The following is a 22,649-nucleotide window of genomic DNA, read 5'->3' on the forward strand; positions in this document are numbered from 1 at the left end:
ATGAGTTCATAAATTAAATGAGTAAACCCAAATGCCTTTCTTTCTTTCTTTCCTCTTTCCTCTTTCTCTTTTCTCTTTCTTTCTTTCTTTCTTTTCTTTCTTTCTTTCCTTCCTTCCTTCCTTCTTTCTTTTTTCTTTCTTTCTTTCTTTCTTTCTTTCTTTCTTTCTTTCTTTCTTTCTCACTCTCCTTCCTTCCTTCTTTCCTTCTTTCTTTTGTTCTTTCTTTTTTTGACACAGGATCTCACTCTGTCATGCATGCTGGTATGCAGTGATGTGATCATAACTTGCTGCAACTTTGAACTTCTAGGCTCAAGTGATCCCCCTGTTTCAGCCTCCTGAGTAGCTAGGACTACAGGTGCATGCCACCATGCCTGGCTACCAAATGCTTTTTAAGTTCATGTGACTTTAGTCATCTTTTATAAATAAAACTAGTTTTAAAATCATTGGTAATATGAAATTAGAACGTTTTCAGAATTGTCGATATTAAATATAATTAAGACATTTTTACCTGGGTCTATGGGTTGGACAGGTTTTACTGTCTTTGCTAGATATATTTTAAGGTCATAAAGCTGTTGCTTCTGTAATTTTTTTTATACTTTCTTGATTTATTTGTGAGCTAAAGCTGTGTGTCTGCTAGGCTTCCCTGAAGCATTGCACACATCTTACTGTGAGCTTATATCTTTGGTTTTGTGCCTTTAGATTCTGGATTCTACACAGGTGGCCATAGTAAGCCCTAAAGACATATGTATGTCTACAGCACCTAAGCCACCAGTAACAGGGCAGGGACAAACCCAGTATGTCCTCCCTGGCCCAGTTGTGTTTCCTACCCACGTGGGAAAGGGTCAGATCCTCCAGGCATTGTCTTCATAGCTCCGTCCTAAGCTCTACACCTAGCATGTAAATTCAGGATCGAGATGGGCTCTGCCCTTCATCACCGTCCTTGGTGCCACATGGGTACTTGGGACCCAAGATGACTGAGGAAGACAGTGGGGATGGTACTTGTATATTATAAATCATCTTATCTTAAATTAAGGAATACATAAGCATAAAATGTCTAAGTCATTTCTAAGTAAGTTAAAATACTGAAATATTAAACATAACCTTAAGTTTTCTAAGTCATTTCTAAGTAAGTTAAAATACTGAAATATTAAACATAACCTTAAGTTTATATACTGGAGCATCTTATTTCTTTCTTTTCTTTTCCTTTTTTTTAGATAGAGTCTTGCTGTGTCACCCAGGCTGGAGTGCAGTGGCACAATCTCAACTCACTGCATCCTCCACTTCCCTGACTGAAGCGATCCTCCTACCTCAGCCTTGCAAGTGACTGAGACTACAGGCATGCACCACCATGCCCAGCTAATTTTTTAAATTTTTTGTAGAGATGGGATTTCTCTATGTTGCCCAGGCTGGTCTTGAACTCCTGAGTTCAAGTGATCCTCTGCCTCGCCTCTCAAAGTGCTAGGATTACAGGCCTGAACCACCATGCCTGGCCAGCACCTCATTTTCATATGGCATAGAAAAGCTAAAATAGGCCGGGCGCGGTGGCTCAAGCCTGTAATCCTAGCACTTTGGGAGGCCGAGACGGGTGGATCACGAGGTCAGGAGATCGAGACCATCCTGGCTAACATGATGAAACCCCGTCTCTACTAAAAAATACAAAAAACTAGCCGGGCGTGTTGGCGGGCGCCTGTAGTCCCAGCTACTCGGGAGGCTGAGGCAGGAGAATGGCATAAACCCGGAAGGTGGAGCTTGCAGTGAGCTGAGATCCGGCCACTGCACTCTAGCCTGGGTGACAGAGCGAGACTCCATCTCAAAAAAAAAAAAAAAAAAAAAAAGAAAAGCTAAAATATATTTAGATCTGTTAGTAAACAAAAGAAAATGAAGAAACATCTTCCTAAAAAGTTATGAAATGGTTTTCATCTACAAATACTGATATAAAAAATAGTTCAAAATCACTTCTAGGTTTTTCACTAGAAACTAAGGTTACTGAGAGTTAAAATTGTAGTTAATATGTGGAACTAAAACTACTAGTTCTAAGAGAAGCAATTATTTATACAGAGCATATCAGAAAATAGGATATTTTTTGGCAAAGAAGATTGTAAAGAAGGCATGACAGTGTGGTTTTTGTTCAAAGAAATGTAATTTCGTCTAAATTTTTTTTCTTTTTTTTTTTTTTAGGGACAGGATCTTGCTTTGTTACCCAGGCTGGAGTGCAGTGGCACTATCAATAGCTCACTACAGCCTCAAACTCCTGAGCTCAAATAATCCTTCTGTCTCAGCCTTCTGAGCAGTTACAACTACAGGCATGTGCCACTGCACCCAGCTAATTTTTTTTTTTTTTTGGAGAGATAGGGTCTCACTACGTTGCCTAGGCTGGTCTCAAACTCCTGGCCTCAAGCAATCCTCCCATCTCAGCCTCCCAAAATGCTGGAATTAAATGTGGCAGGCACCACACCAACCTTGTCTAGAGGTTTTTAAAGGATGTTTTAAGTAGAAGAGATTTTTTTAAAAAGAACGACAGATAAAACTGATTGGATATAGAAACTTGGGGAAAGAGATAATGGGGGAAACTTGTGACACTATAAAAGGTTTGTGGAGCCGGGCGCGGTGGCTCAAGCCTGTAATCCCAGCACTTTGGGAGGCTGAGACGGGCGGATCACAAGGTCAGGAGATCGAGACCATCCTGGCTAACCCGGTGAAACCCCGTCTCTACTAAAAAATACAAAAAACTAGCCGGGCGAGGTGGCGGGCGCCTGTGGTCCCAGCTACTCCGGAGGCTGAGGCAGGAGAATGGCGTAAACCCGGGAGGCGGAGCTTGCAGTGAGCTGAGATCCGGCCACTGCACTCCAGCCTGGGCGACAGAGCCAGACTCAGTCTCAAAAAAAAAAAAAAAAAAAAAAAGGTTTGTGGACATTCTTATCTTGTGTGGACAAAACTGATTAAGATTGGATGGATCAGCATTTCCATTGTGCATACCACCCCCAGTCTATTAGACTGGTGAAACACACATCATAAAAAATCAATTGGCAGGCTGGGCATGGTGGCTCATGCCTGTAATCCCAGCACTGTGGGAGGCAGAGGTAAGACATCACTTGACCCAGGAGTTTGAGACCAGCCTGGGCAACATGGTGAGACCCCATCTCTACCAAAAATTTTAAAAAAATTAACCGGGTATGGTGGTGCATGCCTATAGTCCCAGCTACTTGGGAGGCTGAGGAGGGAGAATCACTTGAGCCCGGAAGTTTGAGGCAGCAGTTAGCAGAGATTGCAGGGTGACAGAGCAAGACACTGTCTCAAAAAAAAAAAAAAAGACCAAAAAAAAAAAACCCACAACAATCCATTGGCAAAGCTTACAGAAACTTTTAACCTTCCCTGGCCTAAGGCTCCTCCATTTGCTTAACTTATATTCTACTCGGGAAAACATCAACTCTCTTCCTTTGAAATAAAAACAGGAAGGCCCATGCATCTGGATGAAGGAGTCTACTGACCAGCTCTCCTTAAAGATGATATTCTTCTTCATTGCCAAGGCCTTATAAGCTTCTCATTAAAAATTTTAAATTAATGAAGGATTCTTGTAACAGCAAGCTCCTGGGAGATGAAGACATCAAACATTACCATCTCCAACCTGGAGATTTTGTTTATTAGAAAACGACTTCGAATAAAGAACTTCCAACCACACTGGAAGGCACCGTATCAGGCAGCTGAACCTGCGTGGACATCTTTATCACTGGAGGTCTTTAATGCCTTGTTCTTCAGACCAGGACAAGAAGTAGATGAAATATTTATTTGGTTACCTTCAGGAATAGGAACATTACTCAAATCTGGATTTCAAATTGTTTTGTTAATAATTGTCCTTAGGCCGGGCACGGTGGCTCAAGCCAGCACTTTGGGAGGCCGAGACGGGTGGATCACGAGGTCAGGAGATGGAGACTATCCTGGCTAACCCGGGGAAACCCCGTCTCTACTAAAAAAAATACAAAAAAATTAGCCGGGCGAGGTGGCGGGCGCCTGTAGTCCCAGCTACTCGGGAGGCTGAGGCAGGAGAATGGCGTGAACCCGGGAGGCGCAGTTTGCAGTAAGCCGTCCAGCCTGGGCGACAGAGCGAGACTCCGTCTCAAAAAAAAAAAAAAAAAAATTGTCCTTATTTCATCATATTTTTTACTCTTAAATTGACAATGCTTTGTATTTCTAGATATCTAAAGTCAACAATGGAAACAACTAGTCATGATATCGTGATAGCTAGACACTTAGAAATGATCCAGCTGTGCCACTTGCAGCACATGCCTGCAATCCCAGAACTTTGGAAGGCTGAGGTGGGAGATGGCTTGGGCCCAGGAGTCTGAGACCAGCCTGGGCAATACAGTGGGACCCCCATCTCTACAAAAAATTTAAAAATAAGCCAGGCATGGTGGTATGCCCCTGTAGTGCCAGCTACTTGGGAAGCTGAGACAGGGGGATCACTTGAGCCCAGGTCAAGGTGGCAGTGACCTATGATCTCACTCTGCACTCCAGCCTGGGTGACAGAGCAAGATCTTGTCTCAGGAAAAAAAAAAAAAAGAAAGAAAGAAAGAAAGAAAAAAATGATCCAACCAACATGCCTTGGCTCCCTTGTAGGTGGATGGTGACTGGCCTGAGAGCCCATTGCTATGTCCCTTTGTGCTGCTAATCAGTTAGGCCTTGAGAATTCACTAAATTCTTCTTTTCTTTTCTTTTTTTTTTTTTTGAGATAGAGTTTCGTTCTTGTTGCCCAGGCTGGTGCCATCTCGGCTCACTGCAACTTCCGCCTCCCTGGTTCAAGCGATTCTCCTTCCTCAGCCTCCCAAGTAGCTGGGATTACAGGTATGCACCACCACACCTGGCTAATTTTGTATTTTTAGTAGAGACGGGTTTTCTCCATGTTCGTCAGGCTGGTCTCGAACTCCCGATCTCAGGTGATCCGCCTGCCTCGGCCTCCCAAAGTATGGGGATTATAGGTGTGAGCCACCACGCCTGGAATTCACTAAATTCTTAAGCAATAGTATCTCTCCTTTTTCCCTCCTATGTGGGTCAATATCACCTGGGAATGAGCCTTCCCAACGATGTGGGATGAACTTAAACCTACAATGTTGATTCTCAGTGCCTTCAGAAGAGAAAGATATCTGTCAAAAGGGAGAAATGAGAGAAGAAAAACAGCTTAGAGCAGTCTGGCATTTTGTTCTTTCTTTTCTTCCCTGTAGTTTCCTGAGTACCTGCCTTAACCATCATATCTATGTTGCTGGAATTTGTGATAAAAAAAAAATGTACAGCCAATCAATAATGTTATTTTAATGTAAATCCTTGGTAAACAACTTAGGAACTGTCTCATATTTTCCTTTAAAAATCCACTTGTTGGTTGGGCACAGTGGCTCACGCCTGTAATCCCAGCACTTTGGGAGACTGAGGCGGGTGGATTACCTAAGGTCAGGAGTTCAAGACCAGCCTGGCCAACATGTTGAAACCCCATCTCTACTAAAAATAGAAAAATTAGCTGGGTGTGGTGGGTATGCCTGTAACCCCAGCTACTTGGGAGGCTGAGGCAGGAGAATCGATTGAACCTAGGAAGTGGAGGTTGCAGTGAGTTGAGATCATGCTATTGCACTCCAGCCTGGGTGCAATAACAAAACAAAACAAAATAAAACACTTGCTGGGCTACGTCTGTAATCCCAGCACTTTGGGAAGCCAAGGTGAGAGGCTTACTTGAGCTCAGGAGTTTGAGACCAATCTGGGCAACAGAGCGAGACCTTGTCTCTAAACAATAATTACTTACTTACTTACTTACTTAATTAATTAATTAATTAACTTGTTGGTGGTCCCAGGAAATTGGAAGTGATAGTATCTACCTAATAGGATAGTGAGGTAAAGCAGGTAAAGAGCTCGAGGCTGCAAGTGAGCTCCAATCTCATCACCGTCCTTCAGCCTGAGCCACAGAGCAAGACCTGTCTCTTAAAAAAAAAAAGAACCAGCTGAAAGATGTATGTGTTAATTCTGTTTTTCCATTTTCTAATTTATTCACATCCTCCTTCCTCATTTTAGGATTTTGTTTTTTAATATTTTTAGATTTAATATTTTAGATTGTTACATCAATGATTATTTTGTTTATTTAACTTTTCTGGGTATAATAATAAAATTATTTTAAAATCTAATACTTTTTTTTTAAATTGAGATGAAGTCCCACTCTGTTGCTTAGCCTAGAGTGCAGTGGCGCATCTCGGCTCACTGCAGTCTCTGCCTCCGGGGTTCAAGCGATTCTCCTGTCTCAACCTCCCGAGTAGCTGGGACTACAGGCACATGCCACCTCGCCTGGCCAATTTTTGTATTTTTAGTAGAAATGGGGTTTCACCATATTGGTCAGGCTGGTCTTGAACTCCTGGCCTCAAGTGATCCACTTGCCTCGTCCTCCCAAAGTGTTGGGATTACAGGTGTGAGCCACCGCACCCGGCTAAATACATTTTTGAGTAATGCATGTATACTTTTGGTTTTCATGGGTGCAATTCTTTTTTTTTTTTTTTTTTATCACTCAGGCTGGGGTGCAGTGGCTCAATCTTGGCTCACTGCAAGCTCCGCCTCCCAGGTTCACGCCATTCTCCTGCCTCAGCCTCCCGAGTAGCTGGGACTACAGGCGCCCACCACCATGTCTGGCAAATATTTTGTATTTTTAGTAGAGACGAGGTTTCACCGTGTTAGCCAGGATGGTCTCGATCTCCTGACCTGGTGATCCACCCGCCTCGGCCTCCCAAAGTGTTGGGATTACAGGTGTGAGCCACCATGCCTGGCCAGGTGCAATTCTTTTTTAAAAAAATTATTTATTTTTAATTTATTTGAACATTCTTAACTGTATTTATACAATTTGCAACATTCCCAATAATCATTAAATAGGGTCATATTTTACTTTTTCTTGTTTTATTTTTCTGAGACAAAGTCTCACTCTGTTGTGCAGGCTGGAGGGCAATGGCTTAATCTTGGCTCATTGCAACCTGTTCTTGGGTTCAAGCAGTTCTTGTGCCTCGGCCTTCCAAGTAGCTGGGATTACAGGCATGCACCACCTGGCTAATTTTTGAAATTTTAGTAGAGACAGAGTTTTGCCATGTTGCCCAGTCTGTTCTAGAACTCCTGGGCTCAAGTGATCCTCCTGCCTTGACTTCCCAAAGTCTGGAATTACAGGCATGAGTCACTGCACCCAGGCCAGTCCTTCTTTTTATTGTCAACAATATTCCATTCACGGGTACAATTCTTGTTTGTGTTATTTTCTCTTTTTTGTTGTTGTTGAGATGGGGTCTTGCTAGGTTGGCCAGGCTAGTCTGGAACTCCTGACCTCACACAGTCTTCCCATCTTGGCCTCCCGAAGTGCTGGGATTACAGGCATGAGCCATTGTGCCCAGCCTGTGTTATTTTCTAAATTAACACTTTATTGGCTGGGCGTGGTGGCTCACACCTGTAATCCCAGCACTTTGGGAGGTGGAGGCGGGCGGATCACCAGATCAGGAGATCGAGACCATCCTGGCTAACACGGTGAAACCCCGTCTCTACTAAAAACACATACACACAAAATTAGCCAGGCGTGGTGGCGCCTGTAGTCCCAGCTACTCGGGAGGCTGATACAGGAGAATGGTGTGAACCTGGGAGGCGGAGCTTGCAGTGAGCAGAGATCCTGCCACTGCACTCCAGCCTGGGTGACAGAGCGAGACTCCGTCTCCAAAATAAAAGCAAAACAAAAACAAAAACAACAAAACAAACAAACAAACAAAACCACTTTATTCTTGAGTTCTTACTTTATCCAAAAGCAATTTTGGAGAATTTTTTTTTTTTTTTTTTTTGAGACAGGGACTCTATCACCCAGCCTCCCAAGTAGCTGGGACTACAGGTGTGCACCACCACATCCAGCAAATTTTTATTTTTATTTATTTATTTATTTTTTTAGAGAGATGGGGTCTCACCATGTTGCCCAGGTTGGTCTCAAACTCCTGGACTCAAGCGATCCACTCGCTTTGGCTTCCCAAAATGTTGGGATTACAGGTGTGAGCCACCGTGCCTGGTCTAGAGAATGTTTAATAGCTGATTTCTAAAGTTAATTATTTTTATTTTTAAATTGTTTTCACTGCCACAAATTTCACAGTCACAAATTTCACACAGACTCTAACATTAATTTCTAATTTTAGCATATGTGAACAGGGAATGTGATCTATATGACACCCGTATTTTCAATTTTATTGGGAGTTTCTTTGTGATGGAAAATATGATAGGTGTCTTAAATTATTTTTCAGATCTTGGAAAATCATCTGAGTGACTTTAAGGGCCCAAGCCAACCATCAAGATATCTAGAGGAACTGGGGAAAAGAACAAAATGTGAATGGAAAGTAAACTTCAAAGAGGAACTGATTTTGATACTGAAGGAACAAAGAACTGACTTCTTCAGTACCTACTATCGGCCAGGCCCTGTGCTAGGTGCCTTGCATATATTATCTCATTCAGTGGTGAGGTAGGATTCTTCAGAGCAGCAAATGGGGGCTCAGAGAGGTTACATGTTTCCAAAATCCATTCCCCCTGCCCCACATCTTGTCCTTATTGCTTTGCTGAGCAGCCTCCCACTTTTCTTTCAAGAATTGGTTTAAACATCACCTCTTTTTTTATTTTGTTTTGTTTTGAGATGGAGTGATGGAGTCTCACTCTGTCACACCTCGTGACAAGCTGGAGTGCAGCGGCGCAATCTCAGTTCACTGCAACCTCCACCTTCCAGGCTCAAACAATTCTCCTGCCTCAGCCTCCCGAGTAACCGGGACTACAGGCACCCGCCACTACGCCTGGCTAATTGTTTGTATTTTTAGTGGAGACGGGATTCCACTGTGTTAGCCAGGATGGTCTTGATCTCCTGACCTCATGATCCGCCCGCCTCAGCCTCCCAAAGTGCTGGGATCACAGGTGTGAGCCACATTCATGTATTCTTATGGGTAATAAACATATACTGAACTGTCATGAATGTAATGCCAGCTACCAGGCTGGCCCTGGACACCAAGACCCATGTGCAGTGTGGGGAGGACAACTTGGAGGGACCTTACAGCAGTCCTGAGGTTCACCCACAGGATAAGTGCTTCCAGGCCTCTCAGGGATCTGCCTGGCCCTGCCCCCTCCTTCCCCATCCTCCTCATTCCCACCCTATACCCTCTTTATCTCCCTTCACAAAAAGCTCTATTCTCTTTTTGCACAATACACTTTCACAACAGATAGTGTATTCAACCCAGAGCCCAGATCATCAGCAACCAAAACGCTGGTTCCTCTTTCCTCCTAGGTTTCAAACATTTCCAAGGGAGGAGAAATAATTGCATTCTGTCCATCACTTCTGTTTCCATGGCCGTTTCTCCTGAAGATTGGAAGCTCCTTGAAGGCCTGGCCTAGGTCTTCTCATCATTGACTATGAAGTGAACCAGAAGCCTAGACCTTGTTTTCTAAATATATATTTTGTTGTTCAAAATTAACGTAATCATTCTTACCACAGAAACAAACAAAACAAACAACAAAGGGGTTCAAGGAAACTTTTGGAGGTGATGGATATACTGACTGTAGTTATTGTCACAGGAATATATACATACGTCCAAACTCACAGATTGTATATATTAATTATGTGTATTTTTTGTATACCAATTATACCTTAATAATCCAGGAGAGGAGAAAAAGAAAAATAAATACAGCTTGCTCAAGGAAGAGAAAAAATATATAATCATTATAGAAATTTGGCAAATAGGGCCAGCGTGATGGCTCATGCCTATAATCCCAGCACTTTGGGAGGCCAAGGCAGGAGGACTGCTGGAGCCCAGGAGTTCAAGGCTGCAGTAAGCCAGAATTGTGTCACTGCACTATAGCCTGGGTGACAGAGCAATACCCTGTCTTTAAAAACAAAAGAAAGGAAGGAAGAAAGGAAGGAAGGAAGGAAAAAAGAAGGAAGGAAGGAAAAGAAACAAAAAAGAAGTTGGGCAAGTACACTAAGGGATAAAGAAGAAAATTAATTAAAATCACCTATAATTTCAACAAACAGAAATAACTTTTTTTTTTTTTTTTTTTTTTTTAGATGGAGTCTCACTCTGTCACCTAGGCTGGAGTGTAATAGCGCGATCTCGGCTCACCGCAACCTCTGCCTCCCAGGTTCAAGTGATTCTCCTGCCTCAGCCTCCTGAGTAGCTGGGATTACAAGCATGCACCACCATACCTGGCTAATTTTTTATATTTTTAGTAGAGATGAGGGTTCACCATGTCGGCCAGGCTGGTTTCGAGCTCCTGACCTGAAGTGATCTGCCCACCTTGGCATCCCGAAGTGCTGGGATTATAGGTGTAAGCCACTGCGCCCAGCCAGAAATAACTTTTTAACTTGTATATTTTCTTCCAGGCATTTTACATGTATTTTTCTGGATAAGTATATGTGTATATACCAAATTTTAAAAACATATACTTCTGATGCATATGCAATTTTATATTTCACTCAGCATATTACAAACACTTCCCAAGTCATTAGTCTTCAAAAACATGATTTTTAATAGCTAATATAGTATTACATCAAATGTGCATGCCATAACTTCTTTAAACATTTCCATCATTTTTGGATATTTAGATTATTTTCTTCTTTCTTTCCTTCTTTTTTCCTATTTTTAACTTTTGCCAATATAAATAATACTTTCATAAACATGCTTAACACATCTTTGTTCACACTGCTGATTATTTCTCTCAAAAACAGATTTCTAGAATTCGAGTTACTGAATCAAAGGGTAGAAACTTTTAAGCTTCTCTTGATCTTTACTATCCAATTATTTTCCAGGCTTTGTACCAATTTGCCCTCCTGTAGCCATAAGTATCATCAATGTGGCTTTTAAATTTAATTTATTTTTAACTCTTCGGTGAAACTGGCAGTTGTGATGACCCATGTTTCTTTTGGCATATTTTTATTCTTACATTTATGTGTATAGGATGAATTAACTAATTGGTTCAAGCCATGATGGGAATAAAGCCATGCAATTGTGCACCCTCAATCACAAGGGAAGGTCAGAGGAGCTGGATTATTTCATGCACCCTTTCATTACTCCTGGATTAATAATTTGTAAGTCACATGTTCATCCCATCTATCCACACAAACTTACGCTTTCCTTGGGTTTTCCCTGAAAACTCTGAGTATTCCTAAATTGTTACTATACTTCTGAGGATTTTGTTTTCTATCATTTATTTTTTAATTTAAATTTAAATTTAATTTTTTTGTTTTGTTTTGCTTTTTTGAGACGATCTTGCTTGGTCACCCAGGCTGGAGTGCAGTGGTGTGATCTTGGCTCACTTCAACCTCTGCCTCCCAGGCTCAAGCAATTCTCTTGCCTCAGCCTCCTGAGTAGCTGGGACTACAGGCACGTGCCACCATATCTGGCTAATTTTTATATCTTTAGTAGAGACAGGGTTTCATGTTGGCCCGGCTGGTCTCGAACTCCTGACCTGAAGTTATCCGCCCACCTCGCCCTCCCCAAGTGCTGGGATTACAGGCGTGAACCACTGCACCTGGTCCTTCTGAGGATTTTGAATTGCTACCCAGTACATCTTCTGTGGGCACTTAGAGCTTAGCTCTCAGTGACTCTCTACCAGTTCCCAACCCCCATGACATTTCTGCTAAGACCAGCCTTTTAGGAGCCCTAGGTCCACCTCTGCTTTTGGCAGCGCCTGTCTAGTTGAACCCTGGAGTCCTCGCCTTTCATTGGCTGGATTCCTGTTGGGAGTCTGGATATTAAAAGTCGAATATTAGATATTGCAAAGCCAATAATATCTTTTAAAATGTTTGGTTGGTTCTGGCAATGAAAGAAGCAGATATTAATAATCACCTGCTAATCTCCCAGCGAGTTACTCTAGTGAACACGTCGACTGAAACATTGAAGAGCTGTGTTTCATCCCTTTTCTCAGCTTACAAGATTCCTGGAATTTTCAGAGATGGCTAGAACATCCTGGAAAGGTCTGCAGCAGGAATGTATCCTCCATCAGGGAAATCAGGATTAATAAACCTTATAATTATAAACCTACCTTTGAATTTCAGCTCTAGGGAGGCAGCTTTGGGGCTTCTGAAATGCCCAGGGGAGGCCTCCATTTACTACTTCTGTATCAAAAAGCTGATTTCTTTCTCTCTGGTGTGAATCTGGAGGATTCCTTGCTGGGTTTGGGCAAGTCAGGAGATTTGGCTAAATGGTGATGTCTGCAAGCTTAGGGCCTCACTGGGACCTTCTAACATTCACACGGGCTTTGAAATTTACAAAATACTGTATCATATATTACACATCATTTATTATCAGCTTCCACCCCTCCCAACACTATTTAAGTTAAAAAGGTGTCACAGAAGGAAGTGGGTCACCTGTCCAGACAGGTTCTCACAGGGAGGCAATCTGGAAGAGAGGAAATTGGTGGGGAAAGTGGAGGGGACTCTAAAGAGGGGAAAACAGATGCTGAAAGAGAACTCCCAAAGGGAAACCCTAGCTACACATTCTGGCTCAGACTCTCCAAGGTAGTGACCTTAGGAAGTTTTTAAGCTTTTCTGTACCTCAGCCTCCTCATCTGTAAAATGATAATGACACCTACCTCAAATAAAGTGCTTAGCCCAGCCTAGCACTAAGGTGGCTGTACAGGTATGTTTATTAAAGCAGGTTCATAAAAGCGAAAAACCTGCAAACATCCCATGAGTCTAACAATTTGTTTAAACAAATTAAGATACATATACCATGGAATAATATCATTCACTAAGAATGATAATATAGGCTGGGTGAGGTGGTTCATGCTGGTAATCCCAACACCTTGGGAGGCTGAGGCAGGAGGATTGCTTGAACCTAGGAGTTCGAGACCAGCCTGGGCAACATAGCGAGACCCAGTCTGTATCAAAAAATAAAAGTAAAAGATACAGCCGAGCATGGTGGCACACAATGTAACCCTAGCTACTCGGGAGGCTGAGGTGGGAGGATGGCTTGAGCCCAGAAGCTCGAGGCTGCAATGAGGTATGATCATGCCACTGTAATCCAACCTGAGTGACAGAGCAAGACCCTGTATCCAAAGAATGTGGGTGTTTACAGACCAGGAGATAATTTGTGACATATACTGGGTGAAAGTCGTTGCAATTCAGTAGGTGTAGTGTTATGCCATTTTTGTTAATTTTGTAAAAGTAACATACTTATACATATAGTAATCATTTAATGATATTGACTTTGTACAGTTTTATTATTATGTGCACTTAAATGTAGCTACTGGGATATAAAATGTCCAAGGATATATACTGAAATATGTCTCTAGATAGGGTTCATTCTCACTTTCGCTTAGTTGATTTTCAAATTCTTTTTTTTTTTTTTTTTTTTGAGACGGAGTCTTGCTCTGTCGCCCAGGCTGGAGTGCAGTGGCCAGATCTCAGCTCACTGCAAGCTCCGCCTCCCGGGTTCACACCATTCTCCTGCCTCAGCCTCCAGAGTAGCTGGGACTACAGGCGCCCGCCACCGCGCCCGGCTAGTTTTCTGTATTTTTTAGTAGAGACGAGGTTTCACCGTGTTAGCCAGGATGGTCTCGATCTCTTGACCTCGTGATCCGCCCGTCTCGGCCTCCCAAAGTGCTGGGATTACAGGCTTGAGCCACCGCGCCCGGCCGATTTTCAAATTCTTTCACAATGAACTTGTGTTGTAAAGAAATAACAGAGGGCCGGGCGCGGTGGCTCACGCCTGTAATCCTAGCACTTTGGGAGGGCGAGGCAGGCAGATCCCCTGAGGTCAGGAGTTCGAGACCAGCCTGGTCAACAGGGCGAAACCCCGTCTCTACTAAAAATACAAAAAAATTAGCTGGGTGTGGTGGCACATGCCTGTAATCCCAGCTACTTGAGAGGCCGAGGCAGGAGAATTGCTTGAACCCAGGAGGCGGAGGTTGCAATGAGCCAAGATCGTGCCACTGCACTCCAGCATGGGTGACAGAGCAAGACTCCCACTCACAAAAGAAATAATAGAAGTTAAATGTTTACAAAGCAGGAACTAGAGCTGTGGTATCTGCCTGGATCCTTGAGGGCATTTAACTGGTTCCAAGTTCATGTGCAGGTCACTTGGAGAACCAATAATCCAACCAAAGGACTAAGAGGTTTTGGGAGCTTTAAATAAGGTTGTGGAGAAGTCAGTAATCACCCCCTACCCCTCCCCTGCTCCTCCAGTGCGAACTTCTGTGATTACTTCTCTCTCCTAGCAAACATAGCCAGGGGCCTGCTCCCAGGGGCCTTCCTGGATTTCATGAGGCCCATCCTCTCCTGATTCCTATTTGTTCCTCAGGCAGGCTACAACTCTGCTGATCAGGCTGGGCCTTGGTAACCAGTCATCAAGCTCTGGTCATGTTCCTGAGAAGCCACCTGTCCATCTTGATCAGATGTGGGTGGTCACCAGTCCCAGCCACCCACTGGGACACTGGTCATCTTTGAAGGAATGCTTCCCCCTCAGCCAGCTCATTGTGTTTCTGGTGTGGTGAGTCACTCTGGTTTCAACCCTGAACATAATCTTATTTCCAGGTCGTCGGGGCACTACCCAGTCACCCTGATTTGTAGTAATAGTAAATAAAAGCTACCAAGGATTGGTGCTTATGTACTGAACACCATGCTAGGTGTGGTGTTTAAGCCTCACAACAAACTGTGAAGCAAGTATTTTTATCCCTATTTTACAGAAAAGTTAGAGAGGTTGACTTGCCCAGGAATATGCAGCAGGTAAGCCCGGGCCCTTAAACTAAGACACTGTCTCTGCAATCTACAGGTCTTCTTACCTGCATTTTCTTTTTTTTTTTTTTTTTGAGACGGAGTCTTGCTCTGTCGCCCAGGCTGGAGTGCAGTGGAGCAATCTTGGCTCACTGCAACCTCCGCCTCCTGGGTTCACGCCATTCTCCTGCCTCAGCCTCCCAAGTAGCTGGGACTATAGGCGCTTGCTACTATGCCTGGCTAATTTTTTGTATTCTTTAGTAGAGACGGGGTTTCACTGAGTTAGCCAGAATGGTTTTGATCTCCTGACCTCGTAATCTGCCCGCCTCGGCCTCCTAAAGCGCTGGGATTACAGGTGTGAGCCACCGCACCCGGCCCTTACCTGCATTTTCTGTGTCCCGAAATTAAGTCTAACTTATTCACTGAAGTTATGTTATTCATTGACATTTATGAAGTTAGCAAGTGGGAGGGGCTAAAATCTGAACATTTCCCTGACACCCTCCCCTTTTTCCCACTTGTGCTCTGTCCTTACTCTCCCCCCACCCACTTGTATTCTAAGCTGCAGTGAACACTTCAACTCTTGACAGTTCTAAGAACCTGTAATAATGTGCTGTCTTGCCCTGGGGCCTTTGGACAGACTGTTCTCTCCCATGCATTTGGCTAGCACAGCCTAATCTAGACACAACCTCCTCCAGGAAGCCACACCTGACCACCATAGTCTAAGCACCCTCTTAGGAGCTTCCTTGGTTCACTATTGCCTGTATTGCATGGTATTGCGGTTGCCTGTCTTCTTTTCTTGCTCCTTCGCCTGCCAAGCCAAAGGCCAAAGCAAGGACTGCGTCTTGCTGTTAGCAGCCAGCACCTTAGCTGGCACAGGGTAGGTACTCAGTAAGCATTTGTTAAATGAATGCTTGGCTCTAAGAGCTGCATTCTGCTTTTCTGGAGGATACAGCTTGAGTGTACTAAGTGGGAGGATGCAGGTGATGACGGAAATGTGGCTTCCTGCAGGACCTGGGCAAAGGCTCTGGGGTCATTGGGGGCTCAGGGTGCTGCTGTTAAAAAACCATGGTGTCCTTCTTGTTGAACCAAACTCTCAGGCTACTGTTTTCTCACTCCTAGTCAGAGACAAATGTGTTCTGAGTGACTGGAGTCATAGCTCAGAGCACCAGGAGCTGGTTTAGGGTGGGGTGAGGGGCCGTGGCCTTGGGGCTCTCATTTCTAAAAGCCCAGGGCTCAGGGCTGGGGGGAGGGGGGAGGAGTGGCAGGTCCTGTCCCCGGGAGGCTGCAGTCACTGGGGGAGAGACAATGGGGCTCAGCATCTGCTCCTCCCTGGGAGAAGGGACCCTTCAGTGAAAAGCCAGGGAGAGCAGGGAAGTGTGGGAGGAATTGATGAGGAGAAGGGGTGGAGCCAAGGAGATGCAGCCGGGAGGAAGGAAGGGAAGGGAAGGAAGGGAAGAGGGAGGGGAGAGGATCCAGGCTTTCCTTCCTCCCGGTGACCTGGTCCTGAGCCGCAGCTTCCCCTGCATTGTTCCCTGCGTTTGCTCTCGGGGCCCACCAAGACCTCACGTTTCTTCCCCTACTGTAGCCCCAGTCCGAGGGCCCGGCATCCAGCAGGTGCTCAGTACTTACTTGGGAAAATGAGAAATGTGACCAACTTTGCTCTGGGAACTTTCCCCCGTCTTCTCCCCAGTCCTCCGGAGAACCCGAGGACAGAGCAGGTCTTGGGAGCACGCCTGGGCGCCCCATGAATAATTGACCCTTCCTGGCGGCACTGCCCGGCTCTGTCCGAGGGCTCCGGACCCGCCCTGCGTCGGACTCGAGAAATGGCTCGGGGTGGCGGGTATTCCGAAGGTTGGAGGCCTGGTGTCCGGCCTGCGCCGGAGCTGGAGGGAGGCGAGGCTGTACCAAACCCCGCGGCTCCTCAGGGAGCAGAGAGGGACCTGACGGCCGCGCTGCCAGCGGCCACGCCTCGGCGCCCCCCAACACTGCGCCCCGGGACCTAGGCCCAGGCCCTGGGCTCGGGGACCCCGCCAGCCCGCCGATCCGAGCAGCTGCCCTGAGCCCCTTCCCCACCCAGGCCCTGGCGCTCGGAGCCCGCGCCGCTCCCTCGAGTCAGGCCGTCCAGGGCTCTGCTAACAGCTGTTTAAAGGCTTTTGCTGTTCGGTGCTCTGCGGGGATGTTTGTTCCAAGCCCATCTGCCTACTTTAAAAATACATAAGTGAAGCACACACACCCAGCTTGCCACCTCTGGCTGGGGAGGGGGCGGGCTCGGCGGCCCTTGCTCGCACTTCGGAAGGAACCGGCACCCATGAGCCGCACCCGTGCCCCACACCCCCACCGGCTCTCCTCTCCAGAGGACGCCCCTGGCTTCCCTGGGGAGGGGGGCGGGGCGCAGGGCCCCCGGGCCCCCTTTGTACCGGACAGGCCCGGGCCCCCCATTTCCAAGCGAGGTTCTGCCTCTCCCCTCTTCCCCGCTTCAGTTAATCTTTGTTCCCCTTTTCTGCTGAGAGGAGAAAAAAAAAGAGAGAGAAAGAAAGAAAAGAAGGAAAAAAGGCGTGACTTGATTTTCAAACGAAACTCCCACAGCAAACAAAACCCTTTTAGAGAAATAAGGAGGAAGAAGGAAGAAAAGAGGGAAGAAAAAAACAGGAGAAAGAAAACCCTTCAGGCTTTCAATTCGAGTGGGAGAGTTGAACCGAAAGAAAGAGAAAGAAAGGAAGAAAAATCCTCTGCGGTAGAAAGAGAAAAGAAAACTTGGGCTGACAAGAGGGGGGTGTTGAGGGTGGAAGGAAGTGAGAAAACAAAAGAGAGATAAAAGGGCTGCTTTTCTGTTTCTCTCTTCCTCTGCGAGCTGGCTTAGGAGGAGCTGTTTTGCATCCCTTCACGTCAGCCCTGCCTCATTCCCTTCTTCCAGGGAGGGAGAGAGCGCGAGGGAGAGAGCGAGCGAGAGGAGGGGGGAGAGAGAGAGAAAGAGAGGAGCCGGAGGGAGGGCGGCAGGAGCAGGCGGCGGGCGCGCGTGGAGGCGGGCGGCGGGCGCACAGCAGCAGCCCGGGCGGTGGGCAGTCAGGAGCCCCCGGCCCGGCCCGGCCCGGCCCGCCGAGGGCCCCAGCGCAGGAGCCGCGCCCGGACCCAGGGTGAGTGTCCCGCGCGGCCCCCGGCCCCAGCCCCAGCCCCGCAGCCCCGGGCGGCCGGCCGGCCGGCTGGGGCGCGGGGGGCGCGGGGGTGGGTCGCTGCGGCCGCGGCCGACCCGCCCCCCGCCTCTCCCTGGGGACGGCCGCGCGCAGGCCCGCGCCGCGCTGCAAACATGTCGTCTTTTCCTTTCACTTCCACATTCCCTCATGCCGGAGAGCTGGAGGGAGAGAGGGAGAGCCGGGGAAAGAGGGAGAGATGGCGTCTGGGGGTGGGGGGGGAGGGAGAGGAGGGGGAGGGGGAAGGGAGAGGGAGGGAGCGAGCGAAAGAGGGCGAGAGGGAGGAGAGCGCGCGAATGAGAGAGAGAGAGAGAGAGAGAGAGAGAGAGAGAGAGAGAGAGAGAGAGAAGCAAAAATGAAAGGAAAGCGTCGCGGCGGCGGCGGCGCGGGAGGCCCGGGAGGCGACGGTGGCGGCGGCTCTCGGGCCCGCACGTGGGTGTCCCGGTGCTGGGTGCGCTCCCCCCCACACCCGGCCCGGGACTCAAAGTTTCACCCCCTCGCCGCCCCGCCCCTACGGCTGCCCACAAACTTTATTCTCGGAGCGGGTGGGGTTGCTGCGCGTCCCAGCCGGCCGGGGGTGGGGGAAAGCTGAGCGCGGCGCTGGGGGGGCTGGGGGCGTCCCCGAGGGGCCACCGGCCGCCGCAAGCTGGGCGCCTCGGGACCCCCGCCCGGATGGCGTCGGGGCGCCGCGGGCCGGGGACTCAGGACCAGCGCTCGCTGGCTGGGGGCGTGGGGGTGGGGGTGGCGGGCGGGGTCCCCACCGCCCGTCTTGAGCCTCCAGCGGCTCGGCCCCCCCTTCCTCCTCGTCGCCTTCTCTCGGTCTTCTCGCGGTCATTTTCCTAATTGGATGGAGCTGTGGGGCGTGATCACCGGCGTCAGATCGGGGCCCTCAGGCTACCAGGTGGGCGCGCGGGCTCGGGGACCGACGGGGCAGCCCCAGTCTCCCCACCCTAGGCGCGCAGATCCCGCAGATCCGGCCCTTGGGCCGCCGCCCCCTTCACCGCGGACTTGCTAACTAGTGCGTATCGGGTTTTTTTCCAACTTGCCTTTTAAGATGACTTTTATGGGCGCTGCAACTGCTTCCCTCCAGTCTGAGCTGTAGTTTGGAAACATTTAAGAGGCCAGGGAGGTGCTTGTGTGGATTTTAACTAACCCGAAAGGGTCATTCATGTATATCTAGGCTTTGCGAGACGGTTAGGGCAAGTCGTAGCAGTATCCTGGGTGCCTTTTCTTTTTTCTTTCTTTCTTTCTTTTTTTTTTTGGATACAGAGTCTTGCTCTGTCGCCCAGGCTGGAGTGCAGTGGCGCTGCAACCTCCGCCTCCCGGGTTCAAGCGATTCTCCTGCCTCAACCTCCCCAGTAGCTGGGACTACCGGCGCACGCCACCACGCCCGTTTAATTTTTGTATTTTTAGGAGAGACGGGGTTTCACCATATTGGCCAGGCTGGTCTCAAACTCCTGACCTCGTGATCCGCCCGCTCTGGCCTCCCAAAGTGCTGGGATCACAGGGACACCTCGAGGTGCTCATCCTACCGGGTCTGAGGGGGGGCCTGCTGGGCAATCCAGTGAGGGAGCAACGTCATCGGCCCACCCTTGAGCTGCAGACCGAGTGCCCACCTGCAAAGGGCACCCTGAGCACCTTTCTTGCTGTGCAAAATGGGAACTCCCGGCCGGTATCGACCTGCAGGGTACATAACTAGTTCCTGTGGGTGCCTGGGAAATTCACAAAACTCCCCGACAGGTGTGCGGAGAAGGACTTTGTGCTCTTGGGGGTCACTCAGCCAGCTTTGAAGCTGCCCTCTCAGTCCTGCCTTTGTACACGTGTAAGTAAAACCAAGGTTCATTTTTGCCAAGTAGAGTACTGGGGGTCTGTGTCCCTATTGCATCTTCCCCAGGGGGCCTAGAGAACCAATGGGGCCACATGGGAGAAGGGAAGAAGAAAACTGTTCTTAACTCATTAGATAAGAGAGAATGTATTCCTAATGTGATCAAAGCCGATGGGGCTCTCTGGTTTTGACTTCGGAAACCTAGAGTGGCCATTCCTTTCTCGTTTGTTTTAAACAGAATGTTATTTTTTATACTTTCTCGGTGGTTTTATCAGCTGACCCTCAGCAAGTAACTCCATGCCGGGTACTTGCCAGTCTTGGAGCAGAACCTCTGATTGGTCATCTATAGCTCCAGAGAGGTGCCCACCTGGTGCCCCAGTGATCTTTTGGAGCTGGCTTTCCTGCATGAGAGCCATGGGGATAGAGCTGCTTTCTTTTGGGTAGGGGGAATTGGATGTTTGGGTCACATTTTCTTTCTTCAGCCTGGCCTGGTTGCCTGTGTCTCGGTGGAGGGGGCTGCAGGGAGTTGGGGACCCAGGCTCACTTGCTTGTCTTCTCCTCAGAGCTGATACCTGGGTGAGTCTTCAGCCCACGGTGTGTGGTCAGCGGGCCATTTTTTCAGGGCTTGGGTCATTTCCATTCCAACCAGGCATTTCCTACCAGGGAGACTTATTTTAGGCTCACTGTCTAGAGACAAGGAGACAGACAAGGTCTGGAATGGTTTTTGAGTTGGAGGAAGGGAGACTAATGGGACCACCAGAGATTTTGCACTTCTATTTTAGGTTTGCCTTGTGGCCCAGAGATATTTCTAGCAGAGTTGTGTTTGGAAAGAGGCACAACTTCTTTCTAGAAGGGAGTAAATAAATAAATAAAAGGAGGAGTCCAATGCATCTTGGAGGAGACAGGTGAAGGCTCCCTGGCCCCACCAGTGCTAATGCTTGGCGCAGGCTCATAATCTGGCTTGCTGACCCATCCCATACCCCCATTCCTCAGGCCTAGCCAGGGCCTAGGCCAGGGCAGGACTCATTGTGTTGAAATAGAGGATCTGTGAATGTGCTGGGTCTGGTGTTAATGGTGGTTGATCCCAGCCCTTTGACTTCAAAGCTGGAAGAAGACCTTAGAGATTGTCTGAAAGCAACTGAGGCAGGAAGAAAGCTCTGTACCCAGGATTACACAGTAAGTGGCAGAGCCAGCACTCAAACCTGAGCTTTCAGAGCCTGTTCCCAGTGCTGTTTCTACAAGGCCACTGTCTCTGCTACTGCTGGGGATCCCGAATCAAGCTCACTTCAAAGAATGTAGCTATGAGAGCATGAAACCGTGGGCTCGTGCTGCACACATGAGACGGGTAAATGGAGCGCCTCATTTTCCAGATGTGTTACACAAACTATGCTGGAGGATGTGACTGGCCAGTGAGACAACTAGGGGGAACTGGGTGATTCAGGCTGTTTCAACATTGACTTCTTCAAAGTCCAACAATCAGAGAAGCAGTTTAGTCATTGGGATTTTCTCACATCACACCATTTTTTGATCTGGAATGCTTTCTTTGTACTTTGACTTGTATGTGATTTATTTAGGATTGGTCAGGAGAGAAGAGAAGGAATATAAGGACCCAAGACCTGAACTGATCTCCATCTGTGGGTTAAATGTACTACAACGTTCGTGAGGGTAGACGTCTTTGCTTTGTTCATTGCTGAGTCCCTGTGCCTAGAATAGGGTCTCATCCATAGTGGGCCCTCAGTAGATACTTGCTGAATGAATGTACTGGACATTAGGAAAGGATTTACCTCCCAGAAGGAACCCATGAGTGACACAGGCAGGGACAGGGAGGTGATTGATGGGAGCTGCAGAGTTGTGCTGTGAGTCATTGCTTCAAACAAGCTCCAGACAGGTGAGGCAGGAGGGGGCTGGGAAGAGAGGATCCTGAATGGGGTGGAGCCCCTGGGTGGAGACTTGTGCAAAACAATAGGTTTTTTTAGACTTTTTTTTTTTTTTTTGGAATGGAGTCTCGCTCTTTCACCAGGCTGGAGTGCAGTGGTGCAATCTCTGCTCACTGCAACCTTCACCTCCTAGGTTCAAGTGATTCTCCTGCCTCAGCCTCCTGAGTAGCTGGGACTACAGGTGTGCACCACTACACCCAGCTAATTTTTGTATTTTTAGTAGAGATGGGGTTTCACCATGTTGGCCAGGATGGTCTCGATCTCTTGACCTCGTGATCCGCCCGCCTCGGCCTCCCAAAGTGCTGGGATTACAGGCGTGAGCCACTGTGCCCAGCCTAAAACAATAGGTTTTGAATTGGACTCAGGATATAGGGAGAATAATAATAATCATGTGTCTTAGGCCAGAATTATGCTTCGTGCTTTGTGTATTTGTCTCTGTTAGTCCTTGCAGGTGCTGGCTCTCGCATTCTTATTCTCATTTGGCAGAGGAGTTAAATAACTTGTCCAAGGGCACAGAGCTGGTATCTAAATCCAGGCTGTCTAACTTCAAACTTTGCCTCCCAGGAACAACAATGTGGTCATATATCTCTGCCCATGCCAAAGAGTTGGGCATTCAGCACTCCGGGGTTCCTTGAAAGGACAGCAGCAGAAAAACTAATGATATTGTGGGTCTGCAGCAGAGGGAGGCTGGTCAGGGAGCGTGCCCGAAGAGGGTTCACCCAGTGAGGCCTATAAGGGAATGCTTATTTTAGGGGCCTAACTATTCCTCAAGCAGAGTGGCTATTGTGAGATCAGGGCTATTTTGCACTTGATAAAGATGTAGGAGATCTTTTTATGGGCAAAGATTGCTTTTCAGCTTAAAGTTTAGTTGGCATACATTTGAAACTAGTGGGAATTTTAAAGCTAAGAAATGTCCTTGTTGGCCTTGATACCATCAGAGGCTGTTTCCCACATGTGTAAATGTTACCTGCCTA

General features: G+C 47.5%; 1 protein-coding gene across 5 annotated transcripts in view; it reads left to right on the forward strand.

The window, feature by feature from the left end:
- The first annotated feature begins 17,720 nt into the window (after positions 1 to 17,720).
- ZNF710 (zinc finger protein 710) overlaps positions 17,721 to 22,649 on the forward strand; it is an 80,224-nt gene continuing 75,295 nt past the window's right edge. For 2 of the 5 annotated variants that reach the window (XM_065548423.2, XM_045395991.3), the window contains exon 1: positions 17,721 to 17,859. The gene's annotated coding sequence lies outside the window, so the exon portion shown is untranslated. Of the gene's footprint in view, positions 17,860 to 18,787; positions 19,736 to 22,649 lie in introns of those variants that run through there. The other 3 variants (XM_065548424.2, XM_045395992.3, XM_045395994.3) reach the window with 3 other exon arrangements.

The sequence above is a fragment of the Macaca fascicularis genome, chromosome 7 (assembly GCF_037993035.2).
Source record: "Macaca fascicularis isolate 582-1 chromosome 7, T2T-MFA8v1.1".
NCBI classification, from domain to species: Eukaryota; Metazoa; Chordata; class Mammalia; order Primates; family Cercopithecidae; genus Macaca; species Macaca fascicularis.